The 25311-nt window shown below is 41.6% G+C and overlaps 1 long non-coding RNA gene across 2 annotated transcripts in view; it reads left to right on the top strand.

The window, feature by feature from the left end:
• The window catches only part of LOC137143877 (uncharacterized), a 50930-nt gene that overhangs the window by 8944 nt on the left and 16675 nt on the right, over positions 1-25311 (top strand). The window contains exons 2-4 of one of the 2 annotated variants that reach the window (XR_010917294.1): positions 6253-6605; positions 20884-20987; positions 21772-21808. This is a non-coding gene — a long non-coding RNA (uncharacterized lncRNA). The remainder of the gene's footprint in view (positions 1-6252; positions 6606-20883; positions 20988-21771; positions 21809-25311) is intronic. The other variant, XR_010917293.1, reaches the window with a different exon arrangement.

Genomic DNA, 25311 nt, shown 5'->3' with positions numbered 1-25311 from the left:
TACTGCTATGGATAGCGGAGCCACTGCTTGCCCGCCCTGCCTAAAGGCCCGGGGCCATAGACTGCGTAAACAGCCCGCCTGTGGAAAGGCCGAGGCTATAGACTCCTAAACCCGGCTGCTAATTCCCCTCAGTAGAGGAGCTGTGGCCTTCCTCGGAGCCTGGGACCGAGGAAGGGTCGCGACGCCCCAGCCAGACCATACCGACCACTTCTACACCCCCACAAAGCGTTACAGCTTGTGGTGCAGGCAGCCATTGGTCAATGGCTTCAGTAATGGTCGAAGATGGTAGTAGATGTGGCTAACCAGCGTGACAGGCAAGGTCAGCCAGGGTCCACTCCCAAGAACAAAGACAACAAAAAGCTAGATTTGTTTGGGAGAAAGGTTTATTCCATGGCAAGCCTGCAGTTCAGGATTGCCAACCATCAGGCTCTCCTGGGTAGATATAATTTTAACTTGTGGGACTCCCTCAGGTGGTTCGCTGAGGCCCTGCCCCAGGATCAGGCCGCAGGCTTTAACACCATCATGGAGGAAGAAACCACGGTGGCTAGCACTCCAGATGTCCTGTGACACTGCTGACTCAGTGGGCAGGGCCATAGCCTCCGCCATCTCCATGAGAAGTTGCTCATGGCTGCAATCCTCGGGCCTGTCCCAGGAGGTGCAGCAGTCGATTCGGGACCTCCCCTTTGATGGGTCGGCCCTATTCTCTGACCAGACCGATGCGAAGTTGCACTGTCTGAAGGACTCCAGGGCCACGCTTCACTCCCTGGGCTTGTACATGCCTCAGGCTTCCAGGCATCAGTCACGGCCCCAGGCACAGCAGCAGCCAAGGCCTCCGCAACCCTATAGAAATAGGGATAGGAATAGGGGGTTTGGAAGGAGAAATCAGCCCCCCAGCTCGTCCTCAGTCCCCTAGCAGGGACCCCCCCAGGAGTCGGGCAACTGGAGGAGACCGTTTTGATGGTGTGCCTGAGGGTGATGTCCCGACTGCTCTCCTGGATCCGCCCTGCCCCTTCCTAAACCGATTAAGGCCCTTCTATCCCGAATGGGCAAAGATCACTTTGGACCGTTGGATCCTTGGGATAGTCTGAGGGGGCTACGCCCTACAGTTTACATGTACCCCCCCCAACAACCCTCCCCTTACATCCCTCTTCAGGGACCCTTCTCACAAGCAACTCCTGTTGCAGGAAGTGGACACCCTCCTCAACATAGGAGCGGTGGAAATGGTCCCTCAAGGCAGAAGGGGGAAGGGGTTCTATTCGAGGTACTTCCTCATCCTCAAGGCGAAGGGGGTCTGAGACCCATATTAAACCTGTGTTGTTTAAACAAATATGTCAAACGACTCAGGTTTCACATGGTCTCCCTATAATCCCTTCCCTGGATCCAGGAGACTGGTATGCCGCCCTCGACCTCAAGGATGTGATACTTTCATGTGTCTATCCTCCACAGGCACAGGCATTTTCTCCGTTTCATGATGGCTGGCTCCCACTACCAGTTCACAGCCCCGCCCTTTGGCCTGTCTTCAGCTCCAAGGGTGTTCACCAAGTACGTGGTGGTAGTGGCTGCCCACCTGAGATGAAAGGGTGTGCAAATGTTTCCGTACCTGGACGATTGGCTGATCAGGGGCAGGTCCAGGTCCCAAGTGCAGGAGAGCGTGACCCTCGCTTGCTCCATGTGCAGCAGGCTGGGACTGCTCATAAACGAGCAGAAATCCACACTAAACCCAGTGCAACACATAGAATTCATTGAGGCCACCCTGGCCGCTTCCCAGGCCAGAGCCTTCTTGCTTCAGCCATGTTCAAGGCGATGGTCTCTATCGTCTCCCAGCTGCACTGATGCCCCATGACAAGAGCCAGGCATTGTCTACAGCTGTTGGGCCACATGCTGGCCTGCACGTACGTAGTGAGACTAGCTCGCCTGAGGCTCAGACCGCTCCAGGCATGGTTGGCCTCAGTATATGTGCTGAGCAGACACCCATTGCACCGGGTGGTCACAGTTCTCCTGCTCGTCCTAGCCTCCCTAAACTGGTGGTGGACTCCCAAGACAGTGATGAAGGACATTCCATTCAGGGAATTGGTCCTGTCGGTCACCCTACTTTCCGACGCTTTGGATGTAGGATGGGGAGCCCACATCAGCGCCAACTTAGGCACGCAGGGCCTTTGGTTGGGGAAGGAGAGGCTCCTGCACATCAACGTGAAGGAGCTGAGGGCCATTCACCTAGAGTGCAAGGTGTTCCTCCAATTCCTGACAGGCAGAGTGGTGCAAATGTTGACGGACAACACCGCAGCCATGTTTTACATAACCAGGCCGGGGGGGGGGGCGTGCTCCTTGGCCCTCTGTGCGGAGGCTACCTGCCTGTGGGACTTTGCCATGAGGCACGATTTCCACTTAACTGCCTATCACCTTCCAGGAGTGAGGAACGACGAGGCGGATCGCCTCAGCAGGTCATTTCTACCCCGCCACAACTGGTCGCTGCACCCAGAGGTGGTGGCTATGATCTTCCAGAAGTGGAATGTTCCCCAACTAGACCTATTCGCATCAACCTGGAACACGTGTGCCCAAGGTTCTGCTCGCTCCAGTGTCGCAAGACTGGGTCAATTTCCAATGCATTCCTTATCGGCTGAACGGGGACCCTCATGTACGCGTTCCCGCCCACTCCGCTCCTGCCCAAGGTCCAGCTGAAAATGAAGAGGGACAGGGTGGACGTTATACTCATCACTCCAACCTGGCCAAGACAGCACTGGTTCAGCATGCTGCTGGACCTTTCGATCGCCCCACCCCTGGAGATCCCGAGGCGGCACAACCTTCTGTCCCAGTACCATGGTCGCCTGTTGCACCCGGACCTGGACTCCCTGCACCTCACGGCCTGGAGGCTCTGTGGCTGACAGAGGGAGAGAGAGCTTTCTCGGTGAAGGTCCAACAAGTCCTGCTTGGCAGCAGGAAACCTTCCACACAGGTCGTGTACCGGGTTAAGTGGAAACGGTTTACGTCTTGGGCGGAGTTCCGGGGCATCCCGCCCAGCCTTTCGCCTGTACAGGCGATCTTGGAGTACCTGCTTCAGCTAAAGCTCCAGGGTCTGGCGCTGGCCTCGCTGAAGGTTCACCTGGCAGCCATTTTGGCCTTCCTTCAACCACTAGAGGGGAGATCTCTGTTCTCCCATCCCACGTCGGTCAGGTTCCTCAAGGGGATGGAGAGGCTTTATCAACAGGTCCGTGACCCGGTGCCTCCCTGGGATCTGAACCTGGCCCTCTCGAGACTCATGGGGCCCCCCTTTGAACCCATGGCTTCATGCCCTCTGCTCATGCTTTCATGGAAGGTAGCCTTCCTGATGGCCATTATCTCCACTAGGAGGGTCTCCGAGATTAGGGGCTTGACCTTGGAATCCCCTTATACAGTATTCTATAAGGATAAGGTACAGTTGAGGCCGCATTCAGCCTTCCTGCCCAAGGTGGTTTCCCAGTTTCATTGTAATCAAGATATTTTTCTCACTGTGTTTTTTCCCAAAACACGCAGTTCGGAGGAGGAGAGGAGATGGCATTCGCTGGACGTGAGACGAGCCCTGGCCTTCTGTATCGAGCATACAAAGTCATTCTGGAAATCGACGCAGCTCTTCGTTGCAGTGGCCGACCGGATGAAAGGCTCGCCTGTCTCCACCCAGCGCATCTCCTCGTGGATTACATCTTGCATCAAGTTCTGCTATGAGCAGGTGAGGGTGCTGCTTCCTGGACCCATCACAGCACACTCGACCAGTGCTCAAGCCTCATCTATGGCCTTCCTGGAGAGAGTGCTCCTGCAGGACATCTGCAACACTGCCACCTGGTCATCGGTGCATACCTTCACGTCCCACTATGCCATTGTTCAGCAGGCGAGAGAGGATGCGAGATTCAGCAGAGCGGTGCTGGGGGCAGCTCACTGGTAACTCTTACCCACCTCCAAGGTATTGCTTATTAGTCCCCTATAGTGGAATGGACATGAGCAAGCACTCAAAGAAGAAAACAAGGTCACTTACCAGTAACTGATGTTCTTCAAGATGTGTTGCTCATGTCCATTCCACAACCCACCCCTCGTTCCCGCTGCTGGAGTTGGCAGAAAGAAGGGACTGAGGGGGCGTAGGGTCGGCAGTGCCTCATATACCGCGGCATGTGCGCAGGGCTCCAGAGGGCGCCGGAGCTGGCCCTATGAGATCTGCTAAGGGAAAAAAAATTCCGGGAATTGTGCATGGAGGTGCACACTGACCTATAGTGGAATGGACGTGAGCAACACATCTCGAAGAACATCAGTTATTGGTAAGTAACCTTGTTTTACAGTGCTTTGATCCTGGGCCCAATCTGCTGCTCATGTCTAGAGGAGTGAGTTGAACCTTCATGGGTAGGTTCAAATAATCCCAAATCAGAGCCTGGCCAACTGGGTTGGCAGTGGCTCAGTCTGTGTTCGGGCGGTCTTATTTGCAAGTTTCCCCTGCTGGGCTACGTAAGGAGCCATCTAAGGTGCATAGGTCTGTTTCTGTTCTCTTGGAGGTCTACCTTGTTGCTGCACCTGAGGACCTAGCAGCCACTTGTTCACCTATGCTGATATCATGAAAGGGAATTATTTCTCATTCTGAATCCAACCACATTTCATAGCTGAAGATTTACAGTTTCTGAGGAAAAATCTGTGTGCGCGCTGGGGTCACCCTGTAGTATAATTCAGGGTTGGAAAAAGCGTAGGTGTGACTGGCAGACTACAAATACACATAGACCAAGATGGGAGTGACATATGTGCTGGAGGCTGTTTGTGAGCAGGCCTGATTAGAGGCTATAGCAGCAAAGCAGTGTAAAGGACATTCCAGGTTAGAGGGCAGGGGTGGCAGAGCTACTTAATAGTCGAGATTGGATGTTGGTTATGTCACAGAAGGATATCTCAATTCTATCTGCACCTTTGACCCCGTCAGTGTCTCTGAGCGTGACCCCTCCAGGTGACAGATCCTGAGCCTTCCCTTCTCTGGGGAGGAACCCTATGATTCTTTCTCTCTTTAGACTGGGTCTCCTGGATGTAGCACCTGTTTACAATCCATGAATGCTTTGCAGGCTCACCTGCCTTGTAAACCTTCCCTGTGAGAGCTGTATCCTGTAGGTCAATAGTCATATAAAATAGTCTTTTCAAAACCAAGTATTATTTAATTTTCAGAGTAGGAATCAAACCACAAAAAGAAAAGGGTTTTCAGCACAAAAATCTCCACATCTTTGTTTTACACAAAGCTTAGGTAGGTCTATCTTATCTCAAGTACCCCAACCTCAGGCACTGGAGTTCAGTTTGCTGGGAGCAGACTGTCTCTCTCTCTCTGTCTTCTGAGATTTCAGGGATTATTTATGTATTAGTCCCAAAGCTTTTTTTGTCTCCCTGCTTTTTGTTATCTCCCTGTTTTAATTTCTTTTTTTGATTTTAGTTCAGTTTCCATAGCAGCAAGGATTTGATAATGGCCATCCTAGCACTTCAGTATCTGTCAAGATGTTATACAAACTACCCTAGATGCTGGGTTGGTGAGATCTGCAACAGGCACCCCATCTCCACCTCCTCCAGCTCCCAGGGAGTTGCTTTATTCTTATAATCCTTGGTGGCACTAGGTGTGTCACAATTTAGGCAAGTTTTTAAGTCCTGGTAAACACTCCATCAACTGCCATGCTAATTGCAGGATCCCCAAACCCTCTGCTTACCTGATGCACTATTCACACACTGTCCTCTCAATAGCCCCAGAATCTTCTCCTCCATGCAGACCTGTCACCTTCCAGTCAGGAGAGAGAAGAGCAGCAGATTCACTACTTGGCAAATTCATCACATCACCTTCTGCTGATGTAGGCTCAGTGGATCCATTGCAGAATGTACAGATGGGAATTTGCCTGTCATTTTTCTAAAGCAACTTTATGTGGGGGGAGAGAAGGAAGGCTGTAGTTCTTGATTTGAAGATTTTTCTCTGAGTCTTTAAAAGGGAATACTGAAATTTTTTTTTTTTTTTTAAGTATTTTAGATCCAAAATCAAGACATGCATAATGTTAAATTTTACAATGAAGTTTACTCCAGAGGACACACAAACACTACTTTTCATTGTTGTTTCTTTCTTATATCTTGTTCATGCATTGTACTATTTCTTTGTGTGTTAATTGTCATCTTAACGCCTAAAAATTAATGCTGTTGCCTTGCTAACTTTATTTCTGTTCGTTAGTATTTAGTAGTCTGGAAGTTGCTATAGAATAGATCATATCTTTTTTTTTTCCCCAGGCCCCTCAAAGGAACCAACTGACCATTGAGAAAATGATGGAAGAAATCCGATGTAACTGAATGAAGAATGTGACAAGTTTCCGTCTCTCTTGTTCTAGGATCTTATATATAACAGCATATTTGGGAGTTTAAACTTATATTTAATCTCTATAGTTAGCATAGTATGTGGTTAATTTATACTGATTCCCTGTGGAAGGTTTTTAAATGGCTTTGGAGAGCAAGGAATTGTTCAGAATAAGAAAAGAACGAAGAGGACTTATTGGCACATTATCCAGCAGTCTAGCTGGAGGAAGCAGCTTGTTCCTACAGGCATCGTAGTCATCCTGCTAGCACCCGGATTCTGAGGGAGAAAGGTAAGGCCAAATAACATGATGATGTTGGTGACATTTTTTTGCGGAGGGATGGTGGGAAGAATGGGGTAGGATAGAAGGGAAGAGTAAAGAAGGGGGAGTGCTATGTTCATTACTGTGAATACTTGTTACTAAATTCCTGGTGTTTAGCTGCTGTTTTATACAATCTGGATAAATAACATGGTGTTTTCTTGGTTGATAGGCACTTTGGATACTGTAGATAAATTAGTGCTGTCTTGGTCCCGAATCCTGTACTGAGATCCCCGCAGGTGAACCCCTGCACTCACATGGAGTCTCATTGATGTCAACGGGTCACTGTGTGAGCACAAAGATCTGCCTATGCAGTTCTCAGGACAGGAACAGCGTCTTTGTTGCTACTTATTATAGATGCTGTGGTAAAATAATTGCTATCTTTGGGTCTGATTCTGAAGGCAATGGGACTAATCATTACTTGCATGTGGAAGTGTTTGCAGGATCAGGTTGTGGTTTCTAGATAAGAGATTAAAGAATTAACAGGTGCGGGTATTTGTATGTGGGGCTAGAGAAGACTGTCCATTTTTCACCACTTTCAGTGGTAAAAGTACTGCTGTTGTCTCTGTCCCTGATCATATTTGCTGCAAATTGGCAGGCACCAAAGTTGGATTAGGACACTGATGGAAGTGACTATTGATTCTTATCAATGATGAGTAATTTTTTAAAAAGTGTTTTTATTATAATCTAAAAGTTCTAGCATGCTTTTAGAAAGCTCTAGAAATCAAAACATGGAAGCCAAATTGTCCAAAAGTGGCCTGTGATTTAACACCGTCTATCCAACGCGTGAAAGCGTTTATATCCAGAAAGCAGGCAGTATGTGCAAATATATATTTTGTGTGGATTAATAGATATGCGTTCAAAATTTGTGCAAGTAAATTTAAAAGGACGGGTTGAGCCCTGCTGACAATTTGGCCTCTAAAATTTTAGAGGCTTTATGGAACCTCAGACTTCACTAGTTTTTTGCAATCTCTAGGAGAAAAGCCTAGAGGGAGAGATGAATGTCTGTATCCAGTGCCATGCAGCAAGCTGGACTGAAATTCTGTGGCAAGTTCTCTAAATTTCCATGGCAGATTGGAAGTTCCGCAACAGCTTCACTTAATTTAACAAACAGAAGTGGTTACTAAATTAAATATGAAAATAAATAATACAACCAGTACCTTGGCACCTGTATGCTTTTGCTAGTAAATTCAGGTATTTTACTATGTTTCTACAATCCAATTTTCAGCATGCTGCAGGTTTTTGTATTGACCATAAATAAGAGCATTGAAAGGTGAGGAAGAGAGTAGCGGGAGCGAACTGGAGGCTTTGGTACCTCGAAGGGGCAGGAGTTGATTTGGGAGTGCAGGATATTAGCTAGTTATTGCTGTTAAAAGGTTAGCACTGAAATAGGTGATGTCATTTTTCAATGGGGCGGTACACTCTTTCAGAGCCACTGTTTCAGGGCGTCTGAGGACTCTGGAAAACAACTGCACATCAGACTACGCTGGGTTCATGTTTTTAAGGTCTGTGTAATCATGAGGAATAAACAATTTTTTTTTTTAAAGAAATTCAAGCTGGAGCACAATTGTAGTAGGATTTATTCAGTCTGGCTTTGGTGCCTCATTTCCCCTTCCTTCCCAGTTAAGAACACTTCACTCTGGAGATGTTCTCAATAATGCTGCCTCTTTGGGAGTCTGATTTATTAACTTAAAGTTCAAAATAACACATCCAGACTTCCTAGCTGGTGCATACTGTTGATGCAGAGTTGTTAATTCTGACACTGAGGATGTGTTCCTACAGCAGTGCTTACCCCAGCCTTTCTCTCATACTCTGAAAGCTCACATAGCGCTAGTGTTGCTTTGTCACTGAACACAGGCTACCCTTTATATTGCACAGCAGGCCTAGTTCTAAGTCACATGATCCCATCACATGACTCCCCTCCCTCTAGACACATTCCTTTCACTTGGAGAGGCAGGCTATACCTGGTACAGGTGGGGTTGAGTCCCAACCCTCTGAAAAGGTCAACTCACTCTGTGATGACAATTTCGTAGCAAATATTTGATTCCATGACACATTCTTCAGCTGTGGAAAATATAGGACCCAGAGTATGGTCCTGAGTCTGTATGTGTGTGTGGCCATATGCACCCAAACTTTACTCATGTTCCACTGAAATCAAGGAGAATCTGTGTTTGCCATATGATACTAAAAGAAGTAAAGATGCTGTGATTACTTGTCATTGTTGGCAACTTAATTACTGTTAATTCTCTTAATTACCAAACTATAATTAATGTGGGAAACAATTTGATTTTAAAGCTAATTCTAAAGTTATCTTCTCATGTGCTAAAAAGGCATCAAGTAATTTTCTTAATAGGTCAAAGTGAGCAAAGCACAGCATTGTTATTTGTGCAGTCCTCTCATGGTTATGCATTGACTACATGTAATGTACTCAATTAGTAAAAGACTGAAATCTCTTTTTCCCCCCAACCTGTTACCATAAATAATAGTGATAAATATTTTCTAGCTTTTGCCGGATAGCATCTGAAGATGTCTGACTTGGGCTTATTATCTGATGATAACCTCTTTTTAAAGACACTTTCAGATGAGGGACATTTGTGTGTGTCACAGAATTTAAAACAGGAACAAACACCATAGTGTTCATGAAATTACAGCAGAATGAATTGTCATAAAGTTTTCACAGAGTTCTATAGAAGGAGACTTTGAATTCACTTGCATTGAACTAACTCCCAGTAGCATCTGTATTTACCTTTTGGTGTAAACAGCACAATGTTTTTCAAGATGTCTGATTTTGAAAAGCAGGTGTACTCAGGTTTTGGGAAATATTAAAGACACTGCTGATGATGTCTAGTGAAGCTTGCCTTTGTAGAGTGTTTTATTATATAGCAGATTTTCTTTTTGGTAACAAATAACTGAACGATTGGTTCATAGAACTAGTGATTGTAACTTCTATTTACTCAAAATAAAAGGGTTTGTGGATTTTCAACTGATGCTTTCAAGAGCTGAGTGAAGAGACCTCACCCTTTTTTTGGAATGAGATTAAGGGTCCTTTCTTCAGCTGTGGTATTCCATGACTGTCAATTTATCTCCAAATTCAGTTGCTTTGATAGCTGACATGTTATCTGATGTAATTGTATTTGTCACCTCAATTGCATTTAAAGATTGTGCCATAGGGAGGTCTAAAACAGGGTAATAGGCACATAAAAGTCAATGAACATTGTTTCTTTCATGCCCCCTTCCCCTGCCAACTTTGAATTAAAGTTAGGCAGCTAAGGAACTTTGAAGGATGGGGCTAAGCTAAGCAACAGGGAAAAGCTGAGGAGAGGGGCAGGGCCCAAGACCCATCCCTCAAAGGTACTTAGATGCCTAACTTTGGGCCATAAAGAGGTGACAATTGCTGCTCAGGACGCTCAGCCATGCACCCTCTCCTGGAGTTAGATGCCTCAGCCCTTCCTTGTGAAAAATCAGTTGAGAGAGTGGGACGCTCACCATTAGAGCCAATATGCTAATGGTTAGGGGACTCAGTGGAAGACCCAGGTTCAAATGCCTGATTGGGAGCAGGGACTTGAATCCAAGTCTCCCACGTTCCAGAAGAGTGCCCTAACTACAAGGCTACTGAGCAGTCTCTCTCTTTTTGGAACTGTTCCATTTTGTGTAAATAATTAAATATTCTTTTGGGCCACAGAGAAAAAACAAAGGAATAACTCTACATGCCAGTGGTTAGGGCACTCCCCTGGGATGTGAGAGAGTCAAGTTCAAGTCCCTGCTCCAATTAATATTTAATGATTTAAATACTTAATTGCTCTGAGCACACCTACCGGATTGGGCCCTGCAGGTGATGTAGATGGGGATAGGTGAGTCTCGCTGGGGTTTGGGAATCAAGCAGCTTGGCAGCATCAGGACTGAGGGGATTTTGTGCATGCCCACAAGCAGAAACTTATGTTCCTGGGGAATTTAGGTGCCTCTTGGGTTAAGTAGCAGCTGAATGGGGGTTTTGAAGAACTCAGTGGCACCTAAACGTTGCATTTTGATGCCTAAAGTGGCCTTTTGTGGCTCTAGCTCTGCTCAGCATTGCAAGGCCTTAGTAATTTAGATGACTACATCCCATTTTCAAAAATGACTTAAGCATTCAGGGCATCACCCAATATCTTTAAAATCTGGGCATTTGTCATTTTCAGAAGAGCAAACAAACGTATTATGGTTTCTGTGTATAAAATTTCCAAATCATATGATCAGAAATCAAAGGATGTCTATATCAGAAATGATTTGCTAGTGACTTCAAAAAGTATTAGTCATATGCTCACTCATTTTATTCATCATCTCATACAATAATTAATGCTCTGTTATTTTTATAGGCCACTTGCTTTAATCCCAACTTTGCAATAATGAAAATGCAGAATATTTAAAAAATGCATTTAAAATTCATGAATAAAAATACTTGTGTAAGCAGAAGAAAATGTGTGTTCAGAATTTTTGGAATAAAACAATTAAATTGAGTGACTTGACATTAAGGTGAGAATGGGTGCTTTAGAAATGAATGCTAGAAAAATAAGCTCAATAAAACAAATATTAATATAGAAAATGTACACTTTAAAAAGTCAATCGTATTGTCTTTATCACAATTACACTACTTCTGTCTCAGAGAATCAAACATTATCTGTATTAAATCTAGAGAGACAATTGTTCCTTGCTCTTGCATCTCTAAAAGTATCTGCAGGTAATACTCTCAATGGCTACTTTCTAACTCATTCTAGAAAATCTGTTTCAACTCTTTTAAACTAAAATTGCAATCTAGTTAAAACTAAGTATCCCTTTTAGAAACAAAATATAAAAATAAAAAGATTGAGAAAGCTGTCCAGAGATAGAAATGTTTGTCTAATGTGCGGGGTTTTTTTTAATGGGAAATGCAAGAAAGAGCAGAATATAGATTTTTATTTTTTTGAGAGTGAGACATTACCTTTGTGTTGAAGTGGATACCATTTAGCATGAAATACTACAATTTCTTGTAAGAGTAATTTGAAAACTTTTTGATATTTTTAGCAAAGTTCACGCCAACCCCTTTCTTTTCTTTAAAAAAAAAAAAAAAAAGAAACAGATACCATTTCTGAATTCCAAGTTGGAGAAAATAAAAGATAAAATTTTTTAAAAATGGAAAAGCTTTAATTTTTCCACTAGTGACTGTTCCCATTGGTCTTTTTGCGTTTTTTCACAATACTACTTATGATTTTCTTTATTTCTGTTTAGTTAAAAAAAGTGACTTTCTTCATTGTCAATTTCTAAAATTATATAAATATTTTGTATCTTATGACTACAATTAAAGACGTTATCAGAGGCATGATTTTTAACATTGCCTTTTATACAGGATGCCTCTAGGAAACTAGGTTCTATAATGTGGGATTTCTGCTAAGAAATATCTTCAAAGCAACATGAATGAATTACTTCCAAAAGTGGCATCAACTGTCACCTTGATGCTTTCATTGTCAGCTTTAATATGAAGAGGTTTTAGATATTCTGACAATGAATATGCAAGCACAATCCTACTGCTTATGTTATTCATTATCTGAATGGAACATTACAGCAAGGTTAAGTATATATGTTCAAATAAGAGCCCAATTCCAATCTCAGATATGTGGCTTAAGGACTGTGTAATTTGCACCGATGGGATAATGCATTGGGTACATTATAATTCCTATGGTCCTGGTGTCACATTACACCATTTTTTTATTATTGTAACTCCATTGCTTTCAGTGAACTACTTCTGCATCTCATCACTGTGAGATCAGAATCAGTTTTTATATATACCGTACACATGAACAACAGTTGACAAATTCAATACAGCGGTACAATATTCAGTGGTACAATAATTACTGATATTTAAATTATTAGACGCTTTCATTTTTGATGATAACACTACATCTGCACTGGCTTTCTTTGTATAATATAGACAGTAAGGGATGGCTGATAAGTAATTAAATTGCCTGTTATGCCATGTATATGATAGCTCAGTAGGAAAGAGACCCATTTGTTTTGGTATGCAGTACTAATTCTCATTTTATACAATGAGGTACTTGCGCCATAAATCACTTTCATGAGGAAAGGTTCTTTGGGAGAACCTTACCAAATTGTGGAATAAAGGCTTTTAATTTATAACCCAGGTATATATTTCTGTTGTCTCCTGCAGGATGTATTTTCCTTTTGGGTGGGTTATGATTAGCTGTGGAGGAAAAAAAATTACTTTGAATTACATTAACTTTTCTTCTAGCTAAAGACTGGGAAATATGTGTAAAGACTGTACCATGTACTAGTAGTGCACTGTTTATAGGGGTAACAGCAATGCAACTTGATATCCAGGTTCCCATTCCTGCAATATATTATGAAACTCTTTTGCATCTAATTGTATGTAATCACTTAAATTCTGTATGTTAGGTTTCTGAAATATTTTTAAAAGTATAGAAATGAATGGGTTAAAAAACTGCAGTGCGGTGGTAAATATTTTGTAGGAAAGGGTCAGATCCTTCATGGGTTTAATCAGCTGAGTAAGGTGTGCAAGGATCCTACCCAATGTTCTTTCCTACTTGGAAAAATGTTGTGTGCTCTCTTAATATTCACACAACGGGACTATAGTGTTATATTTAAAAGTACTCTTCAAACTCCAGCCTTTAGAATAAAATATCATTTTTTTGGCACAGTTAAGGCTGCATTATTGGTTGAGTTTATTTTTATGAGATTTCCTGAAAGACCTAATATTTTAGTCTAAGATTGTTTTTTTGGCCTAGAATGGAATGGAGTTCCTTGCCAGAATGTACCAATCTCTAATATGCTGGAAGTAATCTATAAACCACTGAGAGAAACATTTTGTTCCTATAGAAAATCTTTAAAGATATATATTTATGAAATTCCCTTTCAAATTTTCAGGTGCACATTGGCCTTAATTTTAGCATCCAGTTGCGCAGAAAGTGAGGATATGTTAACTGCAGTTGAATAAATTAACACATTTTTGTTATTTTGGGAGGAATGAATCCAAAATCTTTATGGAAACAAGGTGCATATATGTAACACTCTTATTATCCCATTCTGATTTATACACATTGTTATTTATGAATGGCTTCGCTCCAATTAAATATTTAATTTAAAGCAGAATTTGTCCCATAAAAAATAGAAATATGGGACATTAACTATTTAGAGTTCCCCAAAAATCTTTCAGCCACAAGTATATAATTGATTGTATGTTACATGAAAGAATGTTTCATTATTTTATAGGATTGTTAGAAGAGTTTTATTGGAAACAGCTTCAGTCACTACAAAAATCCAGTTTCTGTTTCCAGAGACTTTTCTCAGGTTATAGTATGAAAAGTTTTTGAATTAGCTCTGTGTTGAGGAAAAACAATACTACAGCAATGAGCTAATTTCTTTTTGCAAAATGAAGGGGCACTGTTTATTAGGAAAACTGTGTGCCTTAATATATTATCTTCATTTAGACTGCACATAAGAATGGAGATCCACACATGACAGAAACAAGGTTTTATTTACAAGGCTTTCAAATATTCCTAATATGGAAAAATGTACAGTCTGAGACAGATATTTTAAAAAAAACTATGGAGATAAAAGTGCTAAGTAAGCATTTTAAAGTAGCAGTGCTAATCTTCAGAGTAGTTTGTAAACATGGGACCAGATCATCTTGTGCAATTTGACTGCAGCTAGAGTGATGGCAAACCTTATTGACAGGGCGGACAGGCAAATGAGGGAGCCAGGAGGCTCCTGTCTTCCATGTGAACTGGAGTTGCCTGTGCCAAGCAGGGCTGACCTAAGGGAGAGAGCCAAACCCAGAGCCAGAGAAGCTGCCCAGGGAGCTGTGCTGGGAGCAGAGCCAGAGCAGCCAGAACCAGAAGAGCAGCTCAGGGAGCTGAGCTGGAGGCAGAACAACAGCTGCGCTGAAGCAGAGTGGAGCTGGGGCTGGAGCCATCTAGAGGGCAGAGGGCTCAGTGCAGGGAGACATCACCAGCCAAGAGGCCTTGAAGGCTAGACATGGAGGGGGATCGTGACCCCAATGTGGGGGAGAGCAACACTGGGAAGAAGGGTCCTGCCACCTAGAACCTGGGGGCATGTGGCCCCTGCCAGAGGAAGGATTTGACCCGCTGTATCCCTGCAGCACATCCAGGGCCTGGGCAGGAGGCTTATGAGGCGTGAGAAACAGACTGTGAATGTCCCTTATATCCCAGAGATGCTGTGTATGGTGTCCCCATGCCAACAGGGCAGTGTTAAGTGTTTTCCTTTAACCTTTTTCATTTTTCCTTATTTTTTAATTGGTTGCTGTTTAATAAATTGTATTTGCTTTGAACTTTATGCAATGATCAGTGGGTCAGGGAAGTGCTCAGTGCAGAGAGAGTACCCCTGAGGGGGACATCCTAATCCCTGTCCTAAGTGACCACGACAAGATAAGGGGTCGAGCCACCCAGGAATCCTGGGCCCAGCCTTTTTGGGGTTATGAGGACTTTACAGGACAGTGGAAGGGGAGTACTCAAGGCCACATCTCCTTATGCATTCTGTGAGGTACTGTAACATGCTGCTGAGGATACCCAGAGCTACCAGCCACTGTGTTACCTCTCTGCCTCAGCAAGAGTGCATTTTGTGGGTGATTAGACTGTGTGTCAGACTGATGTGGCAGGGAGCTCTCTTTTTCACCAGCAAACTCTTCAAGGCTCCCCTGGGCCAAATTTTCCTCATCTAGCAGATAACAGTTAGTGAACTCCAGCCCTGATGCTCCTCAGAGATATTTCTCTACAATGCACAGACCCTATCACTGTGTATTCACAGAAGACATTAAGTTCTAAGTTGAAGAATAAAGATGAAGTCAGTATCTGTTTCTTATAATCCAAAAGGATTGCTTTTTGTCATACAAGTCAAAAAGGTCTCCTGGGGATTCAGTCTCCTGTCTCTCTTGGGTGCAGGAGTCATGTTAATTTTCTGTCTTGAGGTCAGGAGCAGGAGAACCCTGTCTGGTTTAGCTCGATAGCTTTGTTTAGTGTAAATGGAAGTAAAACCACATTCCTTTGTCTATGACAGATGTGTTTATTGCTTTTACCTAGGGTAGGCTGTCTTGTCTTAAACATGTTCTAGTCACATCATACAGAGGAAATTCATAATTTCACATAAAAGGTTTGCACATGCATTTTACAATGATATTAATAACCATATGAAATATATATATAAGCATTATGAAAATAATGAAAGTTATTAGTTTTCATGTGATACCCCATAAGGCATATTTTGTACAAAATATGATTGCAGTAGTGTGTAGAGTACAAATACAAGGGTGCCTAGGTCCCAAATAGCCATCACTCTTTTGGATGCTGTAGAATAATATATCATAGAACAAATCCACATCAGGAACATCTATTTTAAGAGCTTAATGCTGCACTCAGAGCATCAGTCTATGGCAGCTTTAAGTTTTAGGGTTCAAATCAAAAGTAAATATGTTATCCTTGTATTAGAAATATGTGCAGCCCAAGCTTTTAAAAATCAATAGATTTAGCCCCTAGGCACCATAGTAATACAGAATAGTAAACAATCATAAAAATATGTTCTTAGAATCAGGAGAATAGGGCCTTAGTTAACAATAAAATGTCACTTCTGTGTGATTCCTCTCCTAAGTATCTGATTTGGAGACCAATGTTGTCTCTGCCACGGGTTGCAGTGTCCCAAGGCTCTGCTTATTTTTCAGCAAGCAAGGAGTTAACAGGTGTGCAGGAATGGAGACTGAAAGCCTGATCAGACTCTCCGAGGGAATACAGGAAACTGTAAAAACAACCACTTGAGTTACAGAAGTGGGAAGGTTTTTTTGAAGGTATGGTTTTGTACCCAGTTGTTATGGGTGAAGTTTTCAGTTTGCTTTCTTGTAAAGCTATTTTTGTTTCTCTTGTTCTAACTGATATAGTCCTAAAGCCTTGAGGAGGAATACTTGTTGACTAAAAGACTAATTCTGGTTGTTCTACTAACTGATTCTCTCTCCAGCTTACAATTATTTCAATTATTTTTTCTTTCATCTTTGGATACCATGGACCTATGAAATCCAAAATAAGTATAAGTATGGAACTACTGCTCTTTGAATCTATGACTCTGGGAATATGTCATCCTTACTATATGAAATCAGTGTTCAAAATATTTATGCATTTATCAGATCATCTAATCTTACAAATTGTGTAGTAGGTCTTAAAACTGTTTTTCTCACAAAACTCTATATACCAGTCTTGTATGCAATTTCTCTCACTCTCTCTCAGACCCATGCTCACACCATTTAATATTGCTTCATTGTTCAAAACCACCTTAAGTGTGTCATTATTTGTATACAAAGGACATTTTAAAGTTGTATTATACAGTTATTGTATTGGCTGATCTTTGCCATGCTTTGTTTATTGGATGTCATATTTTCATTAGTATTACAGCTGTGTACTACAGTAGTTTCATTTTTCTATGAAGGGCAACTAATGCACAAAACAGTCAAACACAGAGCAGTAATTAGTCTGGGAAAGATCAAAGTGTGCTTTTGTAAATCCAGCCAATTTGCTGTGGGTGTGCAAAACCAATAGTCTTTCTTTTACCTTGGTTTCTTATTAATTTCCACTTTCATTTGTTGCAGTGCAGCTGCTTTTCTGTCAATCCAGTGTACTACTTCAAAAAAAATCCATTTTGATGTCACAAGTGCAATTTCATTTGGTTTAGGAATAATACCTAGCTTTTTTTTAACCCTACCTTTTCGAAATGGAAACTCAAAATGAAGAAATTTCTTGCATGACAGCAGCTACAAAGTGAAAGAATCTTACAGCACTGGGCCAACAGTTGGGCTACCCCAGTCTGTGGGTCACCTTTATAACCCCTTGTCGCCAGCCTGAGGGAGTCTTGCTTGTGGAAATTGGGTGTTAGTTCCCTAACACCACCAGCCTTTCAGCCACTCAAGAACTCTCCTCTTGACTTTGCCAGCCCTGACTTTAGCTTGCAGGTTAACAGGAGGCACATGCAAGTCCCTTGAAGCATTCTTCTGTGATATTCAACCCCTGACATTCGCTACTCACAGGAATCTCGGATCCTCTGCCTCCAAAGAAGCAGTGTATCCCAATTTTATCTTAAACCACTGCTCCTGTATAACACTCAGCACTTGTAATGAAACAAAAGGAGGTTCATTTAAGAAAGAATAGAGAAGAGAGACTGATAGAAATAAATGGTTACAATACAAAACAAAATCATCAAGCGTGAACTAGGACCTACCCTTATTACTAGTTACCTTTCTCATCTAATAAAGTAGGTCCTCCCACCCCAAAGTTCAATCTGTTGTATATCTGGCTGGCTTCACAGGATCCAGTTTTTCATGGAAAATAAACACCACTCAACAAGATGTCTCCTCAGGAATCGATCCAAAGTACCTCTTCCCACTCTGTGTTACACAGAAACAGTCTTTTGTATTTATTCATAGACAGTCATCTGTTATAATGTTCATTTTTTACCTCCACGTGGTTTTGATTTGTTGCCATTGTCTCTGATTATTTTCTGTTAACTGTTCTGTGATGGGGCATTGGTAGACAATAGAGCCTTCCATTACCTCGCTGGCTGACCAGGACGGGTGGGAACACCCTCCTGCATGAACCAGTTGTCACTCAGTAGTATTAGTTCGTGGTGACTCTTTTTAGCCTTAAAATCAATATAGTTACATTATTCCTTAAATACTACCTAGACACATGTTGTGCCATGATTATGAACTTTGATAAGTTGCAAGTTTTCAGTGGAGACCATACATGCTTCCCTTTATGGCCAGTATCCTGAAAGCAATACATTTGGTATAGTGAGTTTGTCAGGTATGAGATCAGAGTTGTTTACAAAGAACTGGGGACCATTTGCCAAGGGGCCTTTGGGTCACAGGCACCTCATGGGAGAAGATTGCCATGTGCAGATTTGGTACCAAGAACTGGGAAATGTTGTTTGATGTCCTACTATCCTGATTCTCAGGAAAAATATAGGAGGTCATAAATGAATATGAGTGAGTCCTGGGTAAATATGATGACATAAAAGCCTAGGGCCTTAAGGATATTTAGGTGCCTAACTCCCATTGAAATCAAGGGGACTCTAGGTGCCTAAATACCTTTAAAGACCTGGCCAAAGTCATTGAAGTGAAATAGCACTATTTGTAGGCAGCCATTAGTAGTGCCAATAGAGTGACGCCACAGACAGCACGCTTTCCATTTCTATTACAGTAGGACTGTCCCAGTATTTTGGCTATTGTTCAAAGTCTCCCTCCCTCTCCTTCCTACCTTTCCATCCCTTCCCAAGTAGCTAGGACAAAAATTGTTTTGATTGCAGTTCCCTGCCCTAATCTGGAGCCCACAGGCTGCTGCTTAACAGTCAGTTGCTATTTATGTTCACTTCTCCCCCTGCTGCTTCCTACAAGCAAGAAAAAGTTTTAGCTCAGGCATCAAGTGCAGGGAGTGTGGTGTGGCAGGAGAGAGGAGAGCAACATCAGAGAGGAGAGGAAAAGATGTGAGAATCCCAGGATGAATAGGAAAGAAAAATGTCACAGTTGGGGTGGGGAATAGAAATGCACTAAAAGTGGGAGAGAGAGACTACAAAAAGCATCTGCCAGTAGGAAGGCAAGGCTGGGGGTGGGGCAAGAGAAAAGAAGAAATGTCCCATAAAGACGACAGAGAAGCAGCCAGGCCAGTTGTATCAAATGGTGTGGGAGGTAGTGGTCACTATGCTTCCCCTACCCCTGGCAGAAGATCAAAATAGGTAGGGAGGGAGCCAGGGTCTAACTGGAAAAGGCTGGTTTTATGGCACAGTCATAGTACCTGGTGTGACCTCTGTATAAATTCAAATGAGGATCCCAACTGGAGGATGCTTCTATACACCACAAACCTCTGGGGTTCAGCCTATTGCTAATTTCCTATATTTAGTTCTTAAAATGGATTGAAACAGGAAAAGGTGGGGAGGGGAATCTCTCTGTCTCCAGCTAGGGGTGTGGAGGTTGTGGGGGAGCAGTGCTTACCCAAGCCAGGAGACAACATACTTATGAATTCTTCTGGAATGCCTGCACTCACATCCCAACAGAAATAATCTGTCATAATTGGCTCTGTAGTTTACACTGTTTTAGTTAGAACAGTTTGCCATTTTTGACTAAAAATGAACAACCTGTTAATGTTTAAAGCCTTAATCAATGACACTACGTGATGAAGAAACCTATTTTAGAAAGCTGTAGTGCAGATGTTCATCAACATGCTGAAGACTCTTGAAACTATGAAACTTTAAAAGGCAAACACAACACTTTTGCATTAAGGAATAGGAACTTTTTTCCCATCCTACTTTTGTTCTGATGCTCTTTGAAGTGATCACATCTGAGACTCATAGAAAGCATGAGAGCTGTATGTCAATAGAAGCATGATACTAAATGGTAGATCTGCTTATTATAGAACTTTTAAGACACTGAGAACATTTTTATTTATTTTAAAAAATCAACAAATCTGACACAATAGACATCTTAATCTGCCATTTATTTTTAAAAATAGAACCATGAGCATTAGACCATCTTTAATACTGAAGATGCAAGTGCTTTCTTACTAGTTTGTCAGACTAGCAAGAAATGAAACTAGACACTTTCTTTTGAAGGTTGGTACCTACCGCTATTTCATAAAATGAAATGTCTTATGGACCAGTTTTACATTTGGATCCATCCATCCATAACAGAGAAAAGTGTCTTAGATGAGGTTTGTCTTCTTATATTCCAAAATTCCTGTCATCTTTTCAAAACACATCTACATTCATATCTGAATGTCTTGTGTTCTGCATTTTTGAATCCCAAAAGGATATGTAATTTGGACAAAATGCAAGGTATAATAATAGTACGATGCTCAACATCAAAAAAAGCAGCAGGCAGGTAATACAAAGTCATCTTGCAGGGCAAGAGGAGAGCAGGAGAAAACGCCTACAAACACATTTGTGTTTAACTTTATTCATTGGGACCAGTAAAGAAAAGCATATGCTTAGGTGTGTGTCCATAGGATCCAGGTCTAAAAGCCCAAGAGCACACTCCTATATCAAAAAGGGGGTGAGAGCATCTGGACAAGATGAGGAGAGCAATCAACGTTATAACCCCTACTTGATAGAAAATAAATAAATAACTACTGGATGTGATTTTTTTTTAAGGAAAGTTTTTCATTTTAAAATTAAATATAATTTGCCCTCAGGCCACTTGTGAAATTTTTTGTCTTTACAGGCAGGAAGGAGGGAGAAATTATATTGCCTAGGCACTTCCCCGCTGAGCAGTATCACTGGAATGTGGCCACAGCACTCTGACAGGAATAGCTGCAGGGTACCCGAGTGAGTGTTACTTTTAGATGAGGCGTGTTTGGGATGCAGAAGGAAAAAGCTAGCTGTGGGGTAGGACAATATTGTTTGCTTCTTGGGTCTCCTTTTCGTTGCTGGTTTATAAAGGCAGCAACGAGTTAGCTACTGACTAAGTCATGCAAATCAGCAGGCATTTCTTCCGCACTTCACAATTTAAGGTTCCAGAGAGGTCTGCTGAGTCTTTAAGGTCATAGACATGCAGCATAAAGAAAAGGGAAATAATGAAAAACAGGTGGCTCTGCACTAACCAAAAGCAGCTTTTGCTCTAACCAAATTAGAGAAGAATTTTTAAAGGAGTGGTTAACTTCCCCTGGGGGCATGGAAGGGATTTACTATGCTGGAGGAGTTCTAAAGGAGCCTTTTGAAACTGTGCAGTACCAGTTAGAGATGGAAAGGACACAAAAGGTTCTTAACTGTTATTTTTGGGAAATAGGCCCAAGTTAGTTCTGTGTGTGAAGGAATTAGCATTTTATGATGAAATACAAAATGAATTAAATAACTGCATAAAAACCATTTTGCGTGGGGCCTTAAAATTTATTGGTTTAGTTGGATTGTTGAAGTATGTCAACATGGGGCTCAATATTCAGCCTTTACTCTCAGGCAAAATTTCCATTAACTTCATGGGATCTGGCTCTGAGGGAGGAATGAAACTAATAGTAACTTAATGAAACTTAATAGTAGTGGAACAAATTAAATGGAAACATTGATTTATCTGGATATTCCTCACTTTTTTCTTTTTTCTTTCACAAACTTCCAGACTCAGACACGAGAGAGAGCGAGTACATGATGGAGTGGTACTGTATAAATCCTTATGGAAAAATTCTAGATAATAGAAGCCTATAGAAGTTAAATAGTATCTTATAGAAATTGCTCTAAACACTTGTAGAATTGTATATAGAAGATCCTTTCTATAAGGTTTTTAATCCATTCTATATAATTAAAAAAATAATTACATCCCAGCTCTAGGTTGGCTTAAGAAAGAAAAGTTATCAGTCTATCATATATCCATAGCATTTTCCATAAGAGATGGTATTTTCAACCTGCATTTAAGATAGCTGTGGTATGAATGAATATTGAAGCCACAAATTGGTTATATAGGTCAGGCAGAGAGATAGCAACACCCTTTTTGTGCTATCGTGTACTCTGTGAACACCACATAATTTACAGAAAAGTGTTTGAGAGACTTGAAAAAAATCAGTACTGTTTTTTATCCTACTGCCAGTCAGGCAAGATGACATAGCACCACAACCGTGAAGGAAAAACTGTAGCTAATAAACTTCAGACCCCTTTACTAACTACATCTACCATTAAAATGGCTTTTCTTAATATAATGAGAGAGAGAGACTGAATGTTAAACCTTTTGCTGGTTCACAACTGAATATTGCCCATAATGAGCTTCCAGCCTGTAATTTGTCCAAATCTATAACAAAATTACTTCTCAGGGAGCAGCGCACACAGGATGAGAGAAACATCTGATAAACAAATACTCAACACACAGCTTTTCTTAGGATGTTGGGGTTATATGCATCTTTATCAAATCCCTGCAGTTCTCCCCGCTTGTACATCAGTTTACCTCAAATTCCTGGGTTGCAGCCAGCATGTTTCTGGCTGCATGGCATTGAATGCTGCCATTCTCTCTCTCCTCAGGAGCATTCAAAGCTTCAAGGAGAAAGGAAGTAAGATTTGAAACCAAGCTATCCCTACACCACCAAATCTTTTAAACTTTGGCATCACAGTCACCAATAACATCTAAAACACACTTGTATTATAAACAATAATTTGCTATGCATCACATCTGCTCTCCTAAAAGAAGAGTTTTTTAGTAATTTGCTGTGTAGTTGAAGTCCTCCAGTGTTAGCCCTGGGAAAATGTTTTGATTTTCCTCTTGGTGGTGGTTCTTTATTGTTTTCTGTCTCATTCACCTCTGTCCTTTAAGAATGGTCTTAAAATGACTTATGTTATTAAGTTTCCAAGTATAACATAGTGGAGTGACCACATTTGGATCAGAAGAAGTGTTTTATGATGGTGGCTGTTTGCTTCTGATAAGTTTGCTAACTGGGGAAAGCCTCCATTTCCTCCCTAGCAACGAAAATCTACTGCAGGAATCTGAGTTGTTTTCATGTGCTAGGACAGTCTCCTCCAGTTCTGTGACTGCCCATAATGTACTTTACAAGTACATTTAGTGTGTTCACACACATTCCTCATAATTCTTATGAACCCTTTTTTTTGTATTCCCTATTTTTCCCCAAAAATTCTTGAAGAAAAAATAAAAAATAGTCAAGTGAGATGAGTAGAGATTGCATGATTTGTTAATTTAACAGAAATCAAGACAGCTTAATGTGCATTCTAACAATTAGCAAATTGGTGTAACGGTGTGGCAAGTCTTGTGATTGATAAAATTGCTTCCTTTTTTTTTTTTTTTTACTGAAATAGTCTCTTTGCACAGAAAGAGAAAATTACTTATCTGTAGTTTTAAAAAATCAAAAAATAATTTGCTTTGCTGTAGATGAGACTTTAACATTGTCTACAGTTTGTGCGAATAGTAAAAGGAAGAGGAAACAAAAAAGTCTTTAGGAACTCAGTTCAAGGGGGTCTGACACAGCACAAGAGAGAGACACATGACATCTGCACATTTATCTGTACATTAGAACTGGAAAGAGGCTAGAACTACCAGTAAATGTTGCCCTGTGATTTCTGTATTGAAGTGCCTGCATCTGTGCCACCTGTTGATGACATGATTGGAGCATTAGTTCTTGCTCTGCCTTAGCACTATTGATAACTCTGCTTAACATCACCACAGGGGAGGCTTTGTTGGAAGCTGCAGTCACTTTTCCTAAGCAATGGTGTACATTGGCTCTTCCATTCAACCCTTTATTCTGATATTAGCACATTTGAATGGGCCACCAGTGAAGCCATTCAGTGAGAACATGCACCAAGGCTTCTGGGTGGCCTAGGGCTGAACTGAGAACTCTTGTTAATGGACTGCAAGTCTCAGCCTATTGAGGTACATGAACTCAGTGACCAAAGAAAAGTGAGACAAAGATGTCCCTCATAGGAACATGCAGGTCAGAACCGGACAAAGGCAGACATTGACCAGTCAAAGCTATTTGATTATTGAACTGAAAAGGGAATACCTATTACTATGGGAGAGCTGTTCTCACTAATTTTGTACTGAAATATCTGTTCTATGGCATTTACCTGTGTGTTCAAAAGTGCATCTTTTGTATATCCTTATTTAAAAATGTAACTGATTTTGTTCTAATCAAGATTTAAATTCTATTTAAGCATGCACTTAGAACAATCTGCTATCAGAAATACTATATAGGTGTATTCAAATATACATTTATAGATATGTATTATATATTTATATATTGTATGTGTGTGACAGCTAATCTAATATTAAATGCAAACTTAAAGTTTTGCATCCATGTTTTTGTGCATTTTTTCTCACGTGGATACAAATTTTGTATTCAAGCATTGTGAATAGTTGGCCAAATTTCAGATTGAAAATAGCACACATTTTGTTCTTGTTACATGTATTGGTAACAAATATATTCAGCACTGAAAGCACATATCTAGTTAATGTTCTGTTAAAAGAGAATTTATTACTAGAGTTTACCAATGATTACAAAGCCTGTGCTTCCACACTTTATTTTGCTTCTAATTATACCTGTAGGAAGCTAATACTGTTGCTCACAATAATTAAAAGTACTCCAAGTCAGAGCCATTGAGCAAGTAAAGAGGTCCTTTCTATTCTCAAGGTTAAGGAGAAAGGGTTTGGTCTTGGAGGGTGAGAAGGAGAGAGAAACTGCAGTTAGTTCTATCCAAGTTCTTCACCATACTGTTGCTCAGCCACTCGGATTTGGATCAGTGACCTGAACTCCCCTTGGTTGCCTTTGAATAGGGTTACTATGCAAAACTACCCCACCGCCCCATGTCCTGGCTTCTTTTTGTGCTCTCCTTGGAGTTCTTTGCCCAACAGATTAGGCTTTTCCATGAAGATTAAATGGAGGGCTGTGAGAAGCTTTCTTAACTCCAAGTACCTCTTGTACGTTCAGTTATGAAAATGACAGTTTGCAGGTGCAAATGTGGGTGCACTTGTAATATTTCTTTGCATGGACCTCTGCCTCCACCTTTGTGAAAATGGCACCCAAACAGGTGTTAAATCCCCTCTGCAATGAGGGGCAGGACAGGAAGATCTGCATATCAGAGACTCCTTTGGCCTCATTCCTCCTGCATCCTGTCCCCACTCTGCATGCCAGGAAAACACCTGGAACTGAGGTCTGTGCTGCACAGA

This window comes from Emydura macquarii, unplaced genomic scaffold, assembly GCF_026122565.2.
Source record: "Emydura macquarii macquarii isolate MOO-44397 ecotype Brisbane River unplaced genomic scaffold, CSIRO-AGI_Emac_v2 contig_374, whole genome shotgun sequence".
NCBI lineage: Eukaryota > Metazoa > Chordata > Testudines > Chelidae > Emydura > Emydura macquarii.
This window is presented reverse-complemented; position numbering and strand designations above follow the sequence as displayed.